The sequence below is a fragment of the Microcebus murinus genome, chromosome 26, assembly GCF_040939455.1.
Source record: "Microcebus murinus isolate Inina chromosome 26, M.murinus_Inina_mat1.0, whole genome shotgun sequence".
NCBI lineage: Eukaryota > Metazoa > Chordata > Mammalia > Primates > Cheirogaleidae > Microcebus > Microcebus murinus.
In genome coordinates, this window is record NC_134129.1 from 220,370 (window position 1) to 237,274 (window position 16,905).

The 16,905-nt window shown below is 37.9% G+C and overlaps 1 long non-coding RNA gene across 3 annotated transcripts in view; it reads right to left on the reverse strand.

Moving 5' to 3' along the window:
- Positions 1-16,905, reverse strand: part of LOC105859715 (uncharacterized) — a 76,835-nt gene that overhangs the window by 4,561 nt on the left and 55,369 nt on the right. For 2 of the 3 annotated variants that reach the window (XR_001148657.2, XR_001148658.2), the window contains one exon: positions 13,807-13,888. This is a non-coding gene — a long non-coding RNA (uncharacterized LOC105859715). Of the gene's footprint in view, positions 1-1,837; positions 13,889-16,905 lie in introns of all 3 variants that reach the window. The other variant, XR_012915080.1, reaches the window with a different exon arrangement.

Sequence of the window (16,905 nt, forward strand, 5' to 3'; positions counted from 1 at the left end):
TGTAATCCTAGCTCTTGGGAGGCCGAGGCGGGCGGATTGCTCAAGGTCAGGAGTTCAAAACCAGCCTGAGCAAGAGCGAGACCCCATCTCTACTATAAATAGAAAGAAATTAATTGGCCAACTGACATATATAAAAAAATTAGCCGGGCATGGTGGCACATGCCTGTAGTCCCAGCTACTCGGGAGGCTGAGGCAGAAGGATCACTCAAGCCCAGGAGTTTGAGGTTGCTGTGAGCTAGGCTGACGCCACGGCACTCACTCTAGCCTGGACAACAAAGCGAGACTCTGTCTCAAAAAAAAAAAAAAAAAAGAGGTCAAAGTGACCTCTGCCATTAGATGTCAGTGTAGTGCTCACGCTGAGTGTAGTGGCTGGCGGTGATCATAAGAATATCTCTGTGGGCTAAGATGTCCTTAAAAAAAAAATCTAAAAAGCCTCATACACAATTATGCCAGAGATGTTTTAATATTTCATTGTGCTTTCCACTCATGACCTGTGTATGTACCTTTAAATATTTTAAACACATGAGAATTTTTTTAAAGTTGAAGAAAGGTACATAGATTAATGCCATATTGTTCATAGGGCATAGGTATTGTCACCTGACACCATGATTGGTGTTTAAAAGAAAGCTTTAATTTCTAGGTTTAAAACTAAGAAATGATGAAAAAATAGGAAAATAGAGCAGGTTATCATGAAGAATACACTGCACAATATACCCATTATTATATTTAACAAAAACTAACTAATCATTCCTATTAAAGACAACATACTTTGGCTATATTCAGTTGGACAATTTAAAGACAAATTAACAATGAATCACTTACCATAGTGATGTAACTATCAAATGTAATAGACTTTATGGCAAAGCATTTGCCATTATTGTAATTGGTATTATTTTTACATTCTTCATGTGTAATTTCCAATTTTATTGCTTGATAGAGAAGAATAACCTGATTGTCACAAGCACATGCAAACACATGCACTCACAAACACACGCACTCACAAACACACACATTTACACTCACACAAATGCATTTACCTGTGTGTACAGTCAGTTTCTTGAAATGAGAACATTTCACAGTTGTGTTTACAACTCTATGAAGATGAATGAACAAACAACTGAATGTTGAAAAAACACACACAATCCCATATTTCTGAGAAGACCTGGGGTTTGTATTACTTACCCAGGCAATGCAAAGCTGTGACACGTTGCAGTCTCTGCTCCTGAGAACAGGGGCTGACAGTCGGGAAACCTTCACTGGTTATCAGGGAGATGTGAACCATCAACTGATTGGGATTATTACAAAGAGCCAAACAAATTTGAAAGATAAAGGAGAGAGTGTAAAATGATATAAAAGCACTCACCAGAAGAAGTTTTAGAAGCTCTGGTCTCAGAGAAGGATTAGGGGTGAAATTAGTCACATGTATGTATTTGACCTGTTACTTGTGCCTGTACAGAATAAAAATCATGGAGACACACACCCAGGGCATGGTCCCCAAACATAAAACACCAGGGAATGATAACAATGCTGCATGGAGTATCTCCAGTTTTGCCAGGATAAACAATAGAACAGTATCCCAAATCTTCTGTCTTTGTGATTTTTTATTACTTCATTTGCCAGGCACATACATGGAAAAAATAATATTTACGAGAATTCGGAGGATCCATCACAGGAATATGGAGGTGTGGGGAGCGGTGGCAACGCCATTCCAAGATGGCGGCCGCTTCCTGGTCAAACCCTGCTGTTAGTCTGACAAACAAGTGCTCAGCGCATGTGCAGAGTTTGTCTCCTCCCTTCCAAGTGCCTTATCCAATCAGACAATGCCCAGTGTACTTACTGCCTTTATAAGCAGCCGCCGAGAACGCCTCGGCGTCTCCGCATGTAACCAGTTAAGCAATCCCCATTAAAGCGCTGTCAGAAGAACTCCGGTTGCCGTGTCTTCCTTGCTGGCGAGGGGGCGCGACAAGTGGTGCCGAAACCCGGGAACCGAAACAACTTTGAGGCACAAGTGGTGCCGAAACCCGGGAACCGAAACAACTTTAAGGCACCAGCGGGAGACGACCTCGATAGAGGAGAGTTCAGAACTGACGCGTGGGACGGAACCGAATTCGGACCTTTGCTGACCAAAGTAGGCTGTTAGTGAGAGCCCGTGAGCCCCCTGCTTTCGTTTCGACAGGCAGGGAAAAAGGTGCTCTCTGACGATCAAGACAGTACTTCAGAGTCAGACAAAGGGAGAAGGCCTAGAAAGAAGAAAAGGGAGAGAAAGAAGAAAAGGGAGAGAAAGAAGAAAAGGGAGAGAAAGAAATGTAAAGGTACCAAAAATAAAAATGACAAAGGAAAGGACAGGACAGAAGACAGAGGAGATGCCTGCTTGACTACTGATATTCATACTGCTCAGGCTCTCAACAATCTATCTGCTGGAGTAGCCGCAGCCCTCGACACTCAAGTCACTCTGAATGCCCATGTGAAGGGTGGGATTATGCTTCTGAATCAGCGAGTGGATTTAGTACAGGACCAGGTGGACACTCTTTGGCAGCTTGCGCAGCTGGGTTGTGAGTGGAGAATGACCGGCCTCTGTGTCACTTCTGTGCTCTATGAGAACTTTACCTTTGCCGCTAATCTTTCTAAACAGCTGTCTAGGCATCTAACAGGCAACTGGTCTGCACAGTTTGATTCCTCACTCAGAGACCTGAGACTGGCCATCATGCATGTGAACTCCACTCGTGTGGATCTGAGCCTTGCCACAGGACTGACAGCATGGATTCAATAAGCCACCCGTCATCTGAAGGAATGGTCCGGTCTTGCAGCCGTGGCCGTCTTCTGATCATTGCGGTTGGCAGACTGTGGTGCATCTGTAGGCTACAGGCCCAGAGACGGAGGGACCATGTGGTATTGGCACAGGCATTTGCTGCGCTTGAACTGGGACAGTCTACACAGGTGTGGTTGACCATGCTTAAGGGTTAGCCTAGGTTTGGGTTGCACCCGCTCCTGCCCCCAGGCATTTGGCAGACATGGCCTTTGCACTCTGAGGGATTTCTCCCATTGCACCAGAGAAGGCATGTCCTCAGTCCCACAACCAGCCTTTGCACATCTCAGAGTTTTGCTCATTGCACGAGGTAAGGTGGTTGTTGTTGGGTAAGTGAGGCTCTGCATCCTTGCTAAACGGTTGCTCAGTTCTCATTTAATTAATAAAATAGGGGGAGATGTGGGGCGCGGTGGCAACGCCATTCCAAGATGGCGCCCGCTTCCTGGTCAAACCCTGCTGTTAGTCTGACAAACAAGTGCTCAGCGCATGTGCAGAGTTTGTCTCCTCCCTTCCAAGTGCCTTATCCAATCAGACAATGCCCAGTGTACTTACTGCCTTTATAAGCAGCTGCCGAGAACGCCTCGGCGTCTCCGCATGTAACCAGTTAAGCAATCCCCATTAAAGCGCTGTCAGAAGAACTCCAATTGCCGTGTCTTCCTTGCTGGCGAGGGGGCGCGACATGGAGGAGCCAATATAAGTAGTAGTTTTCACCTTAAGGTCTGCCCACCTGGAATTCCTGACTGACTGTGATTCCTTGGAAAACACTCAATAGGAAGCTGGTGCCAGTGAACACACCCTTCCCCACTCTGTGAACACAGAAAAGTACTTTTTATGTAAAATCACTGAGGGAATGTTTCCACCCCAAAGCTGCCATTGTCAGTAGAACTCCTCAGGAGAGAGGGAACCAGGATTTGGCTATAATAATAAAGGTGCTTAATAATCAACTCTGTGGACCCTAAAGAGTGAAGTAAATCTTTACTGAGTGAAGTAAAAAAAAAAAAACATGGTAAAAAAGACAAAAATTTTCCAGGATTCCAAGTGTGGCCTGTGTTAGGAAGGCCATTCCGGTTGCCAAATCCCCGACAGCCATTCTTCAGCGCCACAGCCTACTTGCCTTCAGAGCCAGAGGACGTGCAGGGGACGTGAGCATGGGCTACCTGTAAAATATCAGCTAGCATGCAACACTCTCCCTGACCATTAGTGCCTATTCAGAATATGACTCAAATTTTCTCTATTATCAACAGGTTTCCAATATGTAAATCTGTACCATCTAAAGTACACTTGCATCGCTGCGAAGGGCAGGCGTGTGGTGACTTTGCTACGCTTCACTCACGTATGAGGCATGTGCTGCCACTGTAATGATAGAGAGGATTTAAGCACAGAGAGGGCAAGTGACATGTCTAAATTCAGGCACTGGACAGGGGTAAAGTAGGAACTTGATCCTGTCGGGCTGATACCAAGGAGTGCTTTTATCCCCCATGCTCTGCTATCAACGCTGGCTACCTGAATTCTTTCAGTTGTCTAGATATATATTTAGTTTTGATTTTACACTGTGTCATTCTATCTCACATTGGCGATATTGAATTTTATATTGCTGGATTGAACAAGTTTCTATGAATGTGTAAAGTATTCCAATGATAAATATCAATTATGAGTAAACCTTTACAATTTTAGATATAATGTAGATACACTGATGGCAATATAATATCCCAAGAACCTGCATCATGATTAAATTGGATTTAAAGAATACAAGAATGGTTTTGTTTCAGGATGGCCACAGAAAGACTCATTTTATCTTATGCCAGGAAGGAAAATACAATAGCAACTACTATAAGAACTAATAACAATCTCATATCATGTCCTAAACAATGGGACTCAAAACACTAGTACATGATCAAATAGTGTAGGGTAGAAACTAAATTACTACCATTTAAGTTTATATACTCATCATTTAATTAATATGTAAATAAAACAATTTGCAAAGAGGTGAGGCTTGTGAACAATATTAACATTAGACAAATATGGAAAATGAAATCTGTGAGGCATGGAAACTTGTGTATTTTATAAATTGAAATGGTAGATTTGGGAATAGATATTAGACATTTTAATCTAGACCAATAACCACTAGATACACTGAGTCTAGAAAATGCTGTCTGAAAGCCATTATTATAAAGTCACCTCTGCTTTCAATGCTGCCTCCTGAACGTCAGGACTGAAAATAGCCTCCGCGGGGCGCGGTGGCTCACGCCTGTAATCCTAGCTCTTTGGGAGGCCGAGGCAATCAGCTCAAGGTCAGGAGTTCGAAACCAGCCTGAGCAAAGTGAGACCACGTCTCTACTATAAATAGAAAGAAATTAATTGGCCAACTAATATATATAGAAAAAATCAGCCGGGCATGGTGGCGCATGCCTGTAGTCCCAGCTACTCGGGAGGCTGAGGCAGGAGGATCTCTTGAGCCCAGGAGTCTGAGGTTGCTGTGAGCTAGGCTGATGCCACAGCACTCACTCTAGCCTGGGCAACAAAGTGAGACTGTCTCAAAAAAGCCTCACCATGAACGGCATGTCACTATGTTTTCAGTAGAGATACAACTACTGTCTACTAGCACTTTGTACATCAGAGCTTGAGAAAATATTCTATTCCAACAATTGCCATTCATATACATTGATTCTGCACAGAGAATCCAATAGTTATATAGATTTATACTATTCTTTATTAGCAGCATGGAAGTGATATGGGTGCAACTATAGGAATTCTAACAATCCTGTCTAGGATTAGTTTAAAGATTCCAGAGTTACAGTTTTTAAGAACCTTAACATTCAGATGTTATTATCACATGGATAAAATATCAACAATCCCATCAGTGAGGATTATATTAAATTACATATCTCAGAAGGACTTTCAAAGAGTTGCAAGTAAAAGGAAACATATAATGTCAATAGTATGCATTAGAAATTATTGGACTCATGTACAACTCAATCCCAGTTAACATGGAAATTTTGTAGGAAAATATACTTTACCAATACTTACATAAATAGTATTATATCCATAAATGTGTATTTAAATAAATATATAAAATGTAGTGTTACCAATTAAAGGGATAGAAATTATTAAAAAACAAGAAGAGATACTGCATTTGGAAAGGCAATAAATAAATTGAAAAATTTACTATAGGTATGCAACTGTTGACTTAAATAAGTAGAAGAAACTATCAGCAAACTGAAATGGAGATAATTTGAAATTATTGGATCTGAGGAACAAAATGATTAAAAAAAAAATAAATGAAAAGATTGAACAAAGTCTAAGGGACTTTAGGAACATCATCCAATGGGCCAATATATGCATTGTGGTGTCCCAGTATGAGAAGAGAGATTTCTCTTCTCATACTGGGGAAGAACATTGACTTAATAATGGATGAAAACTTTTCAAATTTCAGGAAGAACATGAATAAACAAGTACAAGTTTCATAATTACCAATAAGGAAAACCCTGAGATGCATACCAAGACACATAAAAATCAAACTGTTAAAAGGTGAATGTAAAAAAATATTAAAACTAGTAAGAGAAAAGTGATTCATAACATGCAGGGATTCATAGAAAAGACGACCAACAGATTTCTCAGTAGAAATATAGCAGGCAGAAGGTAGTGCAACAATATATCCAAAGGGATGAAAGGAAACAAACAAACAAGAGGCAAACAGAAAACAACGAAAAAAGAACTATCAATCAAGAATTCTGTATCTGGTGAAATTATGCTTTACAAATGAAGGCAAAAATAAGACATTTGTAGACAAACAAAAGTTGAGAGATTGTTTCCTGTCCCTAGACCTATCCTACAATAATGTTCAAGAGAGTTGTTTAGATTGAAATAAGCATTGGCAAAAAGTATCTCAAAGCCATATAAAAATACAAAGTTATGCAGTAAAGTTAAAGACATGAGCATATATTTTAAAAACTATTATAAAAATTTTAGTTGGTAACTTGATTTTTATTTCCTGAAATATTTTAAAAGAAAAATAACAAATAATAAACATCAATCTGTTAACTATGCAATATATTAAAGTGTAATTTGTAACATCAATAAAATAAAGAGAGGAAGTGGAGCTTTAAAGGAGTAGAGACTTTGTACATAATTTAAGTTGGTATACATTTAAAATAGATTTTCATAACTGTAGAATGTTGTGTGCAATTTCCATGGTAATAACAAAGAACATATCTATATAATGTACACAAATGGAATGAAAAGAGAATCAAAATGTGTTACAACAAATAAAATAAATACAAAGACATGAAAGCAGCTATGGAGTAAATAAGAGACAAAAAAGCTGTAAGACATACAGAAAACAAATTAAAAATGACAATGTGAGGCCAGCCATGGTGGCTCATGCTTGTCCTAGCCTTCTGGGAGGCCAAGGCGGGTGGATCGCTCAAGGTCAAGACTTTGAAACCAGCCTGAGCAAAAGCAAGACCCTGTCACAGCACTCTAGCCTGAGCAACACAGTGAAACTCTGTCTCAAAAAAAAAAAAAAAATGACAATGTGAGTCCTTTCCGATCCATAATTACTTTACATATAAAAGAATTAAACTCACAAAATAAAAAAATTAAAATTGGAACAACAAATTACAAAATTAAACTATATAAGGTCTATAACAGACTCATCTTAAATCCAAGGACCCATATAGGTTGAAAATGAAAGTTTGGAAAAAAAGATGTTTCATGCAATCAGTATCCAAAAGACAGATGGGCTGGCTATATGGCTAATAAATGCATGAGGTAATGAATACACTAAATATCATGATTTCATTATTATGCAACAGATATATGTGAAACATCAAATTGTATCCTGTAAATATGCACAATTACAAGTGTCAATTAAAAACATAGACAAAGACTTAAATGTTAATTTAAGACCTATAAATATTAAACTCCTAGAAACATATGTAAAAGGGAAGCTTCATTACAATTAACCTTTGTAATGATTTCTTAGATATAACAACAAAGTATCACACAAAAGCAAGAATATGCACATGGTACATATATCAGTGTATCCAAAATATCTCAAATTTATTCAAAGCAAAACACGGAATAGATATTTGCACATTTGGATACATTGCAGCATTATTTACTAAAGACAACACCTGGAAATAAACAAAATGTCCCTTTATCGATGAGTAGATAAAGAAATGTGTCGTATACATAAAATGGAATATTATTTAGCCTTAAAAACATCATCTTGACACACATTATAGCAAGGACAAACCTTGAAGATAACATGTTAGGTAAAACATAGCAGTCAAAAAGAAACAGACACTGTATTATTATACTCATAAAATATGTGAAGTAGTCAAACTCATAGAAAGAGAAAGTAGAATGATGTTTTTCAGGTGCTAGAGAGAGGTGGAAAGAATAATTTCTTGTATAATGGATATTCATTTTTAGTTTGGTAAGATAAAAATGATCTAGAAGTATGTTGAAAAACTATGTGAATATACACTACTAAACTGTATACTTAAAAATGTTTGCTATAACAATTTTATGTATTTTACCACAATAAAAAATTTGGCTATGTAAAAGAGGTAATTAGAAAACTTTTCAAAAATCACCTTCAAATAACAAAAGTGTTTCTCTCATAAAATAACAGAAATTCAAACAATAAATACATGGTGAATTTAAGACTATTTCCTTCACTACTCACATAGACAAGATAAAACAATCACTGACAACCAATGCGTTTGCGCGCACGCACACCCACACACACAAGATAAGCCCTAAACAGGTATGGGCAATGTAAGTCCTGAACCATGTATGGGCAATTTTCATAAAATCAAAAAACACACAGATATTTTATAGACATATGACCAATACATACAAAAATCAGGTGCCACATCATTTTAAGCATACAGAGATGAACATTATCATCCATTCATAATATTCACGTACAAAATTAAAAATACATTGAACTCATCTGAGAAAACATACACCCAAAAAAGAAACACAGTAAAATGGACTTGAAAACAAGAATAAGAGAAATTTTGATGTATAAAATATTGAAGATAACATAGATACACTATTTAAAAATAATTCTGTTGTCTTTTTTCCTCTGTACTCTAATGGATGCAAATAAAAATAATTCTTTAGCAATAGATTAAGGCCCTGTCTCAAAAAAAGTAATACTTTCAATATCTACAAGTTTTAATTGCATGCTGCCATGAAGATTGGTGCTATTTTTACAGAAAATATAGGAGCAATAATACAGCCTTTTGAAGTTAAGAAAAACTTGGCATTCCCAAATGAACAACATAAATGTAAAATATGTTATAAATTACTGAAATAAAAAGGAAAGTTTGGGGATTAAATTATACCATCATTTAAATATAGGATGAGAAAAATGGATATTAATTTTAATGATTTCGTCTTGCTTACAATAAACTTGAACTTAAATCCAAACATTTTAATAAATATTTGGTGCCCACTAGTAATCTAATTTGCTTGTTACATAACATGTAAGTTTACCATTTTATTTCAGAACTTTTGAATCTAGGAACCATGGACAAATTTGACATATATTTCAGAAAGTGAAACATGCAGCAGAGTAACATAAGCAAGATGACGGAATAGGAGGTCTCCCACCCCTGTCCCCACAGCACACTGTGATAGCCACACTCAGACAGAGCAGCCTTTATGAGAGTTTCGAGGTCCAGGTCAGAGTTTGTGACACCCTGGTGGAGCCCAGTTTGAAGAGGCTCATTTTGAGAAAGCCAGACCATGACCAGGTGGCAGACTTGTCAATAATAGTCCCGGCAAGAGAATAAAGAATGACCACTTCCACTTTAAACTAAGCTATAGCCCATTTGACCTTGATGCTGCCACTAGCACCATCTGCCAAGATACACAGGATTCACATCCACCTATGTTTCAGGTGAACAGACCTGCAGACCTTGGTCCTATCTTTGCCCACTGAATCAGCCTAAAACCCACCTTTTTCACCTCTCAGCCATGGTATAGAAAAAATTCCTGCCCACACAGGAACTCTCATGGAAAAACACCCATCTATGCTTCTGAATATAGAACCACAAATATTGATCTGAAAGTTGATTTTGCAGTGGCACTATATCCTGGCCTCATCTAGTCCAGGACCACTTTTCCTCAGTCTAAGATATGTGTAGAAGCTCACACATTTGTGCCTGTGGAGGCCAGCCTGCTCAGAAAATCTTATGGTAAATCTTAAAATTGCTTGTTAACCAGCTCTAGTCTCTGTCATCCAGGGTCTAGAAGCAGTCCTACTCACCGAAAAACTTGGAGGGAACATGGCATGAACGCAGAGACAGACGTTAAGACCAGGCTCCGGGCTGTGTATCCCGCAGCAGCCCTATACATCAGTTCCAGCCCCTCTCAGCTGATCATGGGTCAGTCCTGCTCATTCAAGGACCTGTCTTGTGACTGAGTGACAGCACTCCAGAGACCCAGCAGGAGCCACACCTATCCACATACATTGTATCAGGGATACATTTGCTCAAACAACCGCAGTCCCTTGTCCAGGTATTGGCCTACTGATCAAGATCCTGAAAAAACTCAGATGTCTCAGGGAATAGCCAGGATCTACAACTGTTTGATGCCTTGATTACAAGTCAGCCAACCATGGAAACCACCACAGACCCAATAACAGTCACATGACATAACTCTAAACTCATTCTAGTACAATCTCAGAAAAAAAATCATCAGCCACCGTACCCAATAAGAGAAGATATTTAGCTCCCCAAACTTGTTTGTAATGACTGGAAGAGGTGTTTGCTCTTTCATATTCAAAGACAGAAACCAGGGATATCTAGACCATAAAAAATCAGGCAGGCCGGGCGCAGTGGCTCACACATGTAATCCTAGCAGTCTGGGTGGCCAAGGTGGGAGGATCACTCCAGGTCAGGAGTTCTAAACCAGCCTGAGCAAGAGTGAGACCCTGTCTCTACTAAAAATAGAAAGAAATTAATTGGCCAACTAAAAATATATAGAAAAAATCAGCTGAGCATGGTGGCGCATGCCTGTAGTCCCAGCTACTCGGGAGACTGAGGCAGAAGGATTGCTTGAGCAATGAAATTGAGAATGAAATTGCTCATTCATACCCTATAAAAAAGTTAACTCAAAATGGATTCGCATTAAATGTAATACCAGAAACACTGTAACTTCTAGAATAAAGCATAGGGAACAATCTCTTTGACATTAGCCTTGGTAATGATTTTTTTTGTAATATCACACCAAAATAGTACAAGCAATAAAAGCAAAACCCAAAACAAGACCACATCAGGCTAAGATGTTTCCTGCACAGTAAAAGAGAAAAAAAAAAACAAAAACAAAAGAGCCACCCAAGGATTGGGAGAAAATATATCTGATGAATGTAATGTTTAAAATATATAAGGATCTCTACTCAGTAACACAACATAAAGGTAAATCTGACTTAAAATATGCAAAGGACCTAAGTAGATATTTCTCCACTTGGAGACATAGAAGTGGCAAATAAGTCTATGAAAGGGTGCTCAACGTCATCATCCATCAGGGAAATGGAAGTGAAACCACAATGAGAGATCACCTCACACGTGTTATGACTATTATCAAAAAATCAAGAGATAATAAATGTTGGCAAATGTGAGGACAAAAGGAAACTCTTGTACAATGCCAGAGGAAATGTAAATTGATCCAGCCATTATGGAAAGCAGTATGGAGGCTCCTCAAATAGTAAAAACAGAAGTACCATACAATCCTTCCATCTCACTTCTGGGTACATGTCCAAAGGAAATGAAATCAGTAATACAAAGAGATATCTGTTCTCCTACATTTACAGCAGATTATTCATGATATACAGTAGAATATTATTTAGCCATAAGAAAAAAGGTAATCCTGACACTGATGACAACATGGATGGATGAACCAGATGGAAATTATGGTAAGTGAAATAAAATAGAGAAATACACTTACTATATGTTATGAGCTATTTATTGCTAGAATCTAAAAAAAATAGAGATCGGAGAAGTAGAGAGTAGAATGGTGGGTGCCAATAGTGTCGGGGTATGGTAAAAATTGGGAGATGTTTGTCAAAGAGTACAAACTTTCATTTATAAGATGAATAAATTCTGGGAATATAATGGACAGCATTGTGAATATAGTTAATAGTAATGTATTATACACTGGACATTAAGTAATACTGTCTTAAATAGGTTAAGAGCTTAGATAGACCTTAAGTGTTCTCACTCCCAAAAATTTGGCAACTATGTGATATTATTGATATATTAGGTTCATTGTGTTAATCATTACACAATATATACATATATCAAATCATCAAGATGTATACCTCAAAAACATAAAATTTATACTAGTATTTATTAAAAATTCCACATGTCAGAAAGAAAGAAACAAATGAGTAAATAAACAAATGAACATAGAGGACACATTCATAAAATTATGATTATTAAGATATAAGGTAACAGTCAAAATGTTACTATACACTGGAAAGTATTCTAAGCTTCCCACAGACCATTTTTAGTTAAGAACCCTATATGGAAAGTAGTACATTAAACTACTTTACACATATGTGTAAAGTAGTACTTTACACAGTTTAAATTTTTAATTTTCATTGAGGCTAGGAGAAACAAACTGTTAATGTAAAATATATGATTAGCTTTTTAAAATAAATATTTAAAATATCTTTTAAATATCTTTTAGCTTTTTAAAATATCTTATTATATTATATGTAATTTAATATTTAATTAAAGGGAGATGCTTTGTACTCTGATGAAATTATAGAGTCTCAATTTCTGTAGAACCACCTTTGAAACATCGATAGGATTAGAAATTAATAAAACAGAAAATAGTTGATGTCTATCTACAGTATTTTGGGGACTTCTGAACTAAACATCACTATGTCCACCACTATGTGCACACACTTCTGACAAGAGGCAAAAAAAACACTAAAAAAATGGTTTAACATAGAGGTAAGTCCGAAAAATGCACAGATTCCCCCAGGTCCCCAAAGGGAACAGATGAGTGGATCATGTAGGCCCTCATAGGCTAAGGGGAGAACTTTGGCTCTCACTGTAAATGGATGAAAGATCCTTGAAGGGCAAAAAGAATCCTCAGATAATACTTTTCACAATCTTAAGGAGAACCAATCCTCAGATAATTTAAGAGTATGAGAAAGAAGATGTCCTTCTATAAGAACAAGAGAGATAAACCGAGGCTTTTCAAAAATTTATGTAATTATACCAGAGCTTCTTAATCCACACTTTAAGGTCTGGCTTCCTCCTTGACATTTAGACCTATCACTATCATCTGCTTCGTTCACTCCCACCTACCTGGGTGCTTGGCAACTGTTTCCTCTCTCTTCACATTGCAGGGCTCTTTCATTTGTTTGAAAAAGGTGACCAGGTCCAGACAGAACAAGTTTTATTTTATTAAAAAAAGACACGGCCGGGCGTGCTGGCTCACGCCTGTCATCCTAGCACTCTGGGAGGCCGAGGCAGGCGGATTGCTCAAGGTCAGGAGTTTGAAACCAGCTTGAGCAAGAGCAAGACCCCGACTCTACTAAAAATAGAAAGAAACTAATTGACATGGTGGCGCATGCCTGTAGTCCCAGCTACTCGGGAGGCTGAGGCAGGAGGATCGCTTGAGCCCAGGAGTTTGAGGTTGCTGTGAGCTAGGCTGATGCCACGGCACTCACTCTAGCCTGGGCAACAAAGTGAGACTCTGTCTCAAAAAAAAAAAAAGACATGTGAATTTTGCTTGTGGTTCTTCAATTTTCAACTTAGTATTGCAATCCCTAGAGAAGAGAGCATATTCTACAAAATTATTTTCCTAAATACCATTTCCTGACAGCTGCTGTAAGATATCTAGGAAGCATTTTAAAATTGTAGATCATGTGCTTTACTTTCACGTCAACTTGATTGTTTTCTTAATATTTCACATTTTTTAAAGTATCACAGGGCTATAGGTAAGTCTATCCCATGCAAACCACTTACCCGAATTCAGTGGTCTGTGCCTACAAACATCATTAATAACTGCTTGCAGATTGGCAGTTACCTGATCACTTGACATATCCAACTGAAAGAAAAGGATATACATAACATAAAAGATGAGAAAATGAGAATACTGTGCAATTTGGGTATCTGTATCAGTATTTTTTTCTAGACTATTTTTCAAACATTCAACTAATGCAAATTATCTAATAAGAGACCCAACTGTGAAAGGAAAAAATCTCCATAACTCTTCTTTCAGAATGCTGCATTATCATGTCTTTACATGCCAAGACATGACTACCTTACCGAGCATCTTACAGCAGAGGGTTTTAAGTTTCTGTACTTGAAAGCCCTTGATTTCCAAGTAATTTCCCCAAAGCATATCCTGGAACAGAATACATCACTTCCCACATCCACCCCAACGAATTAGTGATATTTTCTCTTGAAGTTATCTGTTGATTTACTTTTAAGGGACATTGAAAAAACGTTTAGAGGCCGGGCGCGGTGGCTCACGCCTGTAATCCTAGGTCTCTGGGAGGCCGAGGCGGGCGGAATGCTCGAGGTCAGGAGTTCGAAACCAGCCTGAGCAAGAGCGAGACCCTGTCTCTACTATAAATAGAGAGAAATTAATTGGCCAACTAATATATATATACAAAAAATTAGCCGGGCATGGTGGTGAATGCCTGTAGTCCCAGCTACTTGGGAGGCTGAGGCAGGAGGATTGCTTGAGCCAGGAGTTTGAGGTTGCTGTGAGCTAGACTGACACCACGGCACTCACTCTAGCCTGGGCAATAAAGTGAGACTCTGTCTCAAAAAAAAAAAAAAAAGAAAAAAGAAAAAACGTTTAGAAATTAATGCTTTCATGAGTCCAAAATAAAACTACTTGCTACATGCATTCAGATAGTACACATCTGACACAGATATTCTCAGGATGCTATGCTAACATTCTCATTTTTATTATATTGATTATTATATATTACATTTATTATATTTTATATTTATCACAGCACAATTCACACTTGCAAAGATATGAAATCAACCTAAGTTGATTTTCTTTTTAATGAAAGCTTTGTTGGGTGTTGACAGACTTCCTGTTTCCTACTATGCATCAACTATGTAGTTGAGGCTAAAAAAATATGTTTTGTCAGGCTAAACATTGTGTTACCATTTAAAATAACAGAAAAAATTCTTAGCAATGGTTTCAACGGCTGATGTAAATTTTATACATGCATTTGAAACAAGTTTCTCCAGGATTGATGACCAAGGCCCAAACCTTAAAGCAAAAAAGGCATTTAATACCCTATATTCTAAAGAAAGATGCCAATAGTTAAGACCATCAAAAGGTCCTACTGTAATCAACTCCTAACCCAAGTAGAAGCAGAAGCCAAGTGAGGAAGCAAGGCTCCCAGGGGCTCATGTGTGGAGACTGGCTGGTTGAACACATCCTACATGAAGGTCATTGAAACAGTAGAAGATGGCCAAAGAAGTGGCAATTAGAACAGGGGCAACAGATACGGGCAGGGAAGTAGAGGCATTGTCTTTTTCCCTTATTCTCCTCCTTAGGCCTCTACCCCAGAGGAGCGAGGCTTGGTAAAGGCATGGGGGAAGGTACTTTAGGGCTGAGTGCTCTAAGGTCTAGATGGGAGGTTGAAAACGCAACAATCATTCCTCACTTCAGGGTACACAAGCCATAAGAGTGGCTCCAAAGTAGGTCATGGCAATTTTTAGGTATGAGATTAAAATTTTGAACTGAGTTCCAACAGATCAGAATCCAAAAAAAAAAAAATTTTGAACTGAATCAGGCTTCACTTTCAATTATATTTAATATGATTATGCTTAACAGAGAAGGGAAATTGTACATGGCACAGTTGAAAGAGAATGAAGAAAACTATTTCATGTTTGTTCTTCACTAAATTCAGACTTTTCAATGAACAGTTAACACATTTATACACATAGAATGTATACTCCATGTATGACAGATGTGGATTTACATTTAAGAGAGTGATATTTATAATACTAAGATATTAGAAACAATCTGAATGCCCAACAAAATAAACAAGATTGAGTAAATTATATCCATAAAACAAGCCATGAAACAGCTATTAAAATGACATTTTAGGCTGGGGGCCGGTGGCTTACACCTGTAATCCTAGCACTCTGGGAGGCTGAGGCGAGCAGATTGTTCGAGGTGAGGAATTCGAAACCAGCCTGAGCAAGAGCGAGACCCCGTCTCTACTATAAATACAAAGAAACTAATTGGCCAACTAATATATAGAGAGAAAATTAGCCGGGCATGGTGGTGCATGCCTGTAGTCCCAGCTACTCGGGAGGCTGAGGCAGGAGGATCACTTGAGCCCAGGAGTCTGAAGTTGCTGTGAGCTAGGCTGACGCCACGACATTCACTCTAGCCTGGGCAACAGAGCAAGACTGTCTCAAAAAAAAAAAGATATTTTATAAGAATTTTAATGGCATGGGAAAGTGTAAGATACAGTGTTAAAGGAAAAAAAATACAAAACTCAGTATAACAGATATTATATAAATAAAAAATATATGCATACAGAAACAGCAGTAATGAAAAGTACTAAAATGTTACCAATAATTACAGGAATTTTGAATGATTTTTATGGTCTTATATATGCTATTCAGTATTTTCCAAATATTTTATCATGTGTAGTTATCACCTCTTAATAAAAAAACATTAGTTTTAGTTGAGCATTTAAAATTATAAAACCAGCCCATTAAGGCACTGTATTTCTTCATAAAGAAATAAAGCAAAATAAGAACTATTCTCACTGTTGGTATTGGGGGATAGGCCCGAATCCCTGCCCCAACCACCAACACAGCTCCTAACAAGCTAGTTATGTTGTTACATGTTTACATATTTTTAAATTACATTTTTAAAATTGAAAGGTAGTAAAATTGACCTTTTTTGGGGAGGGGGTACAGTTCCATAAATTTTAACTTTAATTTTAATTTTAATGCAAAGATTCGAGCAATGACCACTCCAATACAGGATACAAGAATCTAACAATATTCCTTCATGTGATTTCTCTCAGGCAAAACCACCATCCATTCCTAACCCCTGATAACCACTCATGTGTT